This window comes from Elgaria multicarinata, chromosome 16 (genome assembly GCF_023053635.1).
Source record: "Elgaria multicarinata webbii isolate HBS135686 ecotype San Diego chromosome 16, rElgMul1.1.pri, whole genome shotgun sequence".
NCBI classification, from domain to species: Eukaryota; Metazoa; Chordata; class Lepidosauria; order Squamata; family Anguidae; genus Elgaria; species Elgaria multicarinata.
The window spans coordinates 28,641,724-28,648,142 of NC_086186.1; positions in this window are offsets into that span (position 1 = coordinate 28,641,724).

Sequence of the window (6,419 nt, forward strand, 5' to 3'; positions counted from 1 at the left end):
GTATGTGAATGAGGCACCCTCGCAGCCTCAGAAAGGCTTTTCAATGGAGTCCATTCACTTATTCAGTGGCAAGTCGTTCGTTACTGAGTAACTGATAACAAGGAGAACATTGGGAACTGCCTTCTACCGAGTCAAACCATGGCCCCATTGAGCCCAGTATTGTTGACACTGACTGGCAGCAACAGCTTTCCAGGGTTTCTGGCCCGATTTTTTCCTGCCCTGCCCGGAGAAGCTGCCAGGGATCGAACCTGGGACCTTCTGCATGCAAAGCAGATGCTCTCCCACTGAGCCATGGCCTCTCTGCAGAAGGAGACAATGTCTGTGCACACATGGACCGCCTCTGACTGATCAGAGTAATTTGGAACAGAGGAAGGCCTTCTGCCGTGCCTCAAACGGCCAGGGCCCACCTCTGCAGCACATATCCCGGTTGGCGTCTGTGCATCCTCTCAACCTCTGTGCTCTACAGGTATGCGCATGCACACGCATGCACGCATGGTCATCCAGAATGCGCAGGCTGGGAGTAGGCAAGCCAAGCTCAGGGAGCTGAGCTGCCCCCCACTCACACACTAGCCAGGCCCTCCTTCCATTGGACTGGCGGGCCCCAGACGGCCCAGAATGCTTCTCTGTGTTCAGGCCCACAACCGTGTCCTTCCCAGCGGTTACATCAAGCAAAGAGCTGCTTTTGCCAGATTGCCTCTGTTTAAGCTCTGTTTGTTTGTGTATTCAGCGGAGTTCTCTGTTATCGCCAGCCAGTCCTGACGCTGGGCTTTTCCTGTTTAAGATTCTGACTTCTGATTCTTCCCCCCTTTTCCTTTTGTTTTTTGTTTGTCTTTTTCCTTCCCAGTTGTTTCCAGTTTTAGTCCTCATCAGCCAGGGAATCGGGTTGACTTTTGGCACCCATGGGGTCATCTTTCCCCGTTTGCCCTTACGCCTGCTCCGTCTGCCAGCCCTGTGTCTGCTTTCTTAGCAGCAGTTCAAGGTGGACGATGCCTTCTGGAGCTCCATCTGATGAGCGTTTTATTGCACGCTCGCTACCAGGCACGCACGGATTTTTGCAGGTCCCTCTCACGGTGTCATCTGCTTCCTGCCCCTTCTACCCTTCTTTGTACCACCAAACAACAACAATGACAACACCCCAGTAAGTCCGACTTATTTTTAAAGATGGATGTTGCCGCTCTCTCCGGCTGTGTGCAGGAGAAGCAGCGCGATTAAAACGGCCCCTGAATGGGCGATGTGCACGTTGTTTACTTCCTCTTTCAAAAGAGGAAGTAATGAGGGACAAACGCATGGGCAGAAGCAATGATAAGCAAACATGATTTCCCCCTGTATGATGACGTACCTAGGGCATGTCTACACCAGCCAGTTATCCCAGGGTCAGCCCAAGGTTGTCCCTGTGCATCCAAACGATGCACAGGGAATCCCAGGGTCAACCGGGGACGACCTCTCAGTTGTCCTGGGATAACTGGGACTGCAGTTTGCCTGTTTTTTCCCACGGTCCCGGGACAACCCTCAGGACCGCAGGCGGTGTGGTGAGCGCTCCCAGGTCCTCCCTGCGAGTAGCGGGGCCCTACAAATGGGCACAGAGCTGGGGGGGGGGGGAATGCCGCGCCCATCGGGGTGGGGTGGACAGCATTTTCACCCCCCGGGATGACTCTCGGCATGTTGGTGTGCCAAGTTTTAAGGGCTTTTTTAAAACTTACTTCCCCCCAGATTTTAGCCCCACACTTCTGCAGTGCGAAAAAAACCATACAAACGCTGCACCAGGAACGTCCCTAGAATCATAGAATCATAGAATAGTAGAGTTGGAAGGGGCCTCTAAGGCCATCGAGTCCAACCCCCTGCTCAATGCAGGAATCCACTTTAAAGCACACCTAACAGATGGCTGTCCAGCTGCCTCTTGAAGGCCTCTAGGGTGGGAGAGCCCACAACCTCCCTAGGTAACTGGTTCCATTGTCATACTGCTCTAACAGTCTGGAAGTTTTTCCTGATGCCCAGCCAGAATCTGACTTCCTGTAACTTCAGCCTGTTATTCCGTGTCCTGCACTCTGGGAGGATCGAGACTTCTGTGACGACGCGCTGGCATTTAGACACAGGGGAATGATGCCGGAAGCAGATAAACCTGGGATCCCTTCCTCTATTCCGGAAGGCCCCAAAGTGTAGATGAGGCCCTAGACTCTGGGCACAATGGCCTGGGAAATGGCCCCATGCAATCTAGTTTGCAAAGTAAGCATTCCTGGGTGGCAGGTCAGAGACCGGGGCCTTGTTGGTAGGGTGACCATATGAAAAGAAGGACAGGGCTCCTGTATCTTTAACAGTTGTATTGAAAAGGGAATTTCTGCAGGTGTCATTTGTATATATGGAGAACCTGGTGAAATTTCCACTTCATCACAACAGTTAAAGCTGCAGGTCCCCTGCCCGCTTTTAAAATGGTCACTCTAGTATAGCTCCTGCAACTTTAACTGCGGTGATGAAGAGGAAATTTCACCAGGTTCTCCATATATACAAATGACACCTGCTGAAATTCCCTTCTCTATACAACTGTTAAAGATACAGGAGCCCTGTCCTCCTTTTCATATGGTCACCCTACTTGTTGGCAACACACAGCACGGAGACCAGTTGTGTCAAAATGTGTGTGTGTGTGTGTGTGTGTGTGTGACAGGGACACCAATGCCAGCCACAACCTGGACAAGGATGCAAAAGGGGCACCGGATGGCGTCATGCAGACTTCCCCAACATGGTTTCCTCCAGATGTTCTGGCCCATGCTAGCTGCGGCTGATTGTGATTGTCTTCCAACACATCTGGGGAAGGCTGGTGTCATATATTGAACAACTATTCGTGTTTAATTATGCAATGTTTTCTCTTTTGGGGACAAATTAGCCATGTTTTCATGGTGGTAGGTCTTCTGTTTGAAGAGAGATGTAAATTGGGTTGTTTTAGCATTTAGCATGAATGTGTAGGTCTAACTACGGGGTAGACAACATGGTGCCCGTGGGCACCAAGGCATTCTCCAACATTTTCCTTGGCACTCAACCCTCTAATTTTAATTTTCTTAAAAACATTTCAAAAAAATGTGATTTCCAGCAGCTAGGATGGCTTCAAAGCAAAGTGATGGGCCCCAGCCACTGCCATTTTCATTTCCCATGTGGGGCTCAGAGGCATTCATAAGGAATGAAGCTCGCTGGCTGCAGAACGATACTTTCCTCTGCACCGAGCCCAGCCTTCAAGAAAAACAAGGGAGAAAGAAAGAGGGGGGCCCTCACCGTCATTTGGTAAATTGGAGGCGGGGTGCAGGGTATGAAGGGCACTGGTAGGGGATCAGGGGATCCAGCTGAGAGCAACTGGGTTGGGAAGGGTTGTATGCTTGCATGTCTGGATGGTGACTGTCCTTGGAGAAAATGAGCGGGGGAGAGAAAGCATTTAGGATTGATCTGGAAGTGCAGTGGGAGGTATCCTGCAAGAGAGTGTTGTTTTCCACATACTTGCAGTGTGTGCGTACATGTCTCTGCAGAGGCCCCCAGTGAGGGGGAGGAAGCAGCAGCCAGGCACCTCTCCATCATGCCTGGGTCCAGCTCCAGCTGAGAGCCCCCTCCCTCCTGTTGTCAACTGTCTCTGCAGAGGCCACCAGTGAGGGAGGAAGCAGCAGCCAGGCACCTCTCCATCATGCCTGAGTCCAGCTCCAGCTGAGAGCCCCCTCCCTGCTGCTACCAACTGTCTCTGGAGAGGCCACCAGTGAGGGAGGAAGCAGCAGCCAGGCACCTCTCCACCGTGCCTGGGTCCAGCTCCAGCTGAGAGCCCCCTCCCTCCTGCTACCAACTGTCTCTGGAGAGGCCACCAGGGAGGGAGGAAGCAGCAGCCAGGCACCTCTCCATCATGCCTGGGTCCAGCTCCAGCTGAGAGCCCCCTCCCTCCTGCTGTCAACTGTAACTGCTGAACTTCGCAACTAAGATTGTAGTGCCTGAATTTGCTTTCCTTTTCCCCCTCCTCCTCCTCCCTCCCAATCCCCTTTCCTTTTGTGTCATGTCTTTTAGATTGTAAGCCTGTGGGCAGGGACTGTCAAGAAATACTTTTGTAAGCCGCCGTGAGAGCCTTTTTTGGCTGAATGGCGGCATAAAAATCCTTAAATAAATAAAATAAATAAATATAAATGAGGTGCTTGCATGTGTATGTATGTGAGAGGGAGGGAGAGAGAGAAAGAGAGAGAGTTCAGTGTGTGTGTAGGCACACATATGGGTGAGAGAATGGGCAGGAGGGTGCTTTTGCATTCATGTCCTGCTTCTGGGTTTCCACTGGACAGCTGGTTGGCCATTGTGTGAACAGAATGCTGGACCAGATGGACCCTCGGTCTGGTCCAGTGGGGCTCTTCTGATGTTCTTATGCAATGGCTATGCCTGTGAGCGAGTTTGCACCAGGGTGGTTCATAAGCCATAGAGTTGCTGGGTGGTTTGTTAATCCTCGCCAGGTTCAGATGTCACAACAACCCGTGCCCACAAGGGTAATTAGGGAATTCAGCTGGCACACAAGGAGGTAGTCAAGAAAGCCCCTGTGTCTTAAATTGGCAGATGTGCTCATAGACCCGAAAAGGTCGCCTTCCTCTTGATATAGGTCAGCCTTCCCTGATCTCGTATTTTCCGGGCATTTTCGACTTTATCTCCCATCAAGTATCATGGCCAATGTTCAGGAATGCTGGGAGATGTAGGCTAAAACAATTCATAGAATCATAGAATAGCAGAGTTGGAAGGGGCCTACAAGGCCATCGAGTCCAACCCCCTGCTCAATGCAGGAATCCACCCTAAAGCATCCCTGACAGATGGTTGTCCAGCTGCCTCTTGAAGGCCTCTAGTGTGGGAGAGCCCACAACCTCCCTAGGTAGCTGATTCCACCATCGCACTGCTCTAACAGTCAGGAAGTTTTTCCTGATGTCCAGCCGGAATCTGGCTTCCTTTAACTTGAGCCCGTTATTCCGTGTCCTGCACTCTGGGAGGATCGAGAAGAGATCCTGGCCCTCCTCTGTGTGACAACCTTTCAAGTATTTGAAGAGTGCTATCATGTCTCCCCTCAGCCTTCTCTTTTCAAAGCTAAACATGCCCAATTCTTTCCGTCTCTCTTCATAGGGCTTTGTTTCTAGACCTCTGATCATCCTGGTTGCCCTCTTCTGAACACGCTCCAGCTTGTCTGCGTCCTTCTTGAATTGTGGAGCCCAGAACTGGACGCAAAACAATTTGAGGGCATCAAGTTGGGAAAGGGTGAAAGAAATGTGCTAACCTTTTACAATGTTCCTTGTCAAAACACTTTGGGTAGCTTACATGAAATTTATTTATTTATTTATTTATTTATTTATTTATTTATTTATTTATTGCATTTCTATACCGCCCAATAGCCGAAGCTCTCTGGGTGGTTTACAAACAATTTGCCTGCTTGCCCTGCGTGCCCGTTTGAGCCCCTGCAGTTCCTCACAGGCTCTCTGTTGGCAGCCTAACGCATCAAGGGTGCAATCCTATGCATTTAGACATTAAAAAGTTCTAGAATTCCCAGGGAGTTCTAGAACTTTTTAATGTCTAAACATGTATGGGACCGGGGCCGAAAGTGCATTTAACCAGACACTGAATCCTGCTGGCCTGAAGGGCAAAATCAGAGGCACATGACTGATTACCTATTGCTGATTAGAGAACAGGAGCCAGCCAGCTGGGTCTTTTGCACAGCAGCTTCAGAAATAATGCATCACGAATCATTCAGTCTATGTGATTGTTGAGAACTTGTCATTTCAGCCACAGTAGCTTTCAGGACCACAGTGTGTGGAGGACAGAGCGGGCCAGCACTTGAATCTGACACGTCCAGCAAGGTGTCAAGGGCAGGCACCGTTGGGCCCCTGCCAAGGGCCCACAGCCCAGCAGGGGGACCCACAGACAAGACTTGTTCCTCCTCTTCCCCACTGGATGCTGCTTCTTCACTTGCCTCATTTAGGCCCAGACCATGTTGGTGGTGAGAAGGTGGAACAGGAGATGCCGCTGCCTCCTTGCTCCCTGGCTCTCTACTGGCCAAGGAAGCAAGTGGGAGAAAATGATGAAAAGAAGGAGGAGGAGGAGGCGGAGGAGGCGGAGGAGGAGGAACTGGTGGCCATGGCAGTGAGAAGGTGGACCCACTGAGGGTATCTTGCCCAAGGATCCTCAACTATGTAGAGCCAGCACTGCTCCCTGCCTGACCGGGCCCTCTTTGCTGGGCAGAAGGAGAACCAGCATGAGATTGGAAGCTTGATCCCTGAATGAGCTCATCTGATTCCCAGAAAATAGCCAGCCCCATGTCGTTTTCGAGTTGTTGAACTATCAAGGGCCAAGATTCCTCTCCTATGAAAAAAAAAAAAGCAGGCACAGAACTTGCAGACTCTCTCGTGCTCCCAATATATTCTTTTTGTCTCCATTGG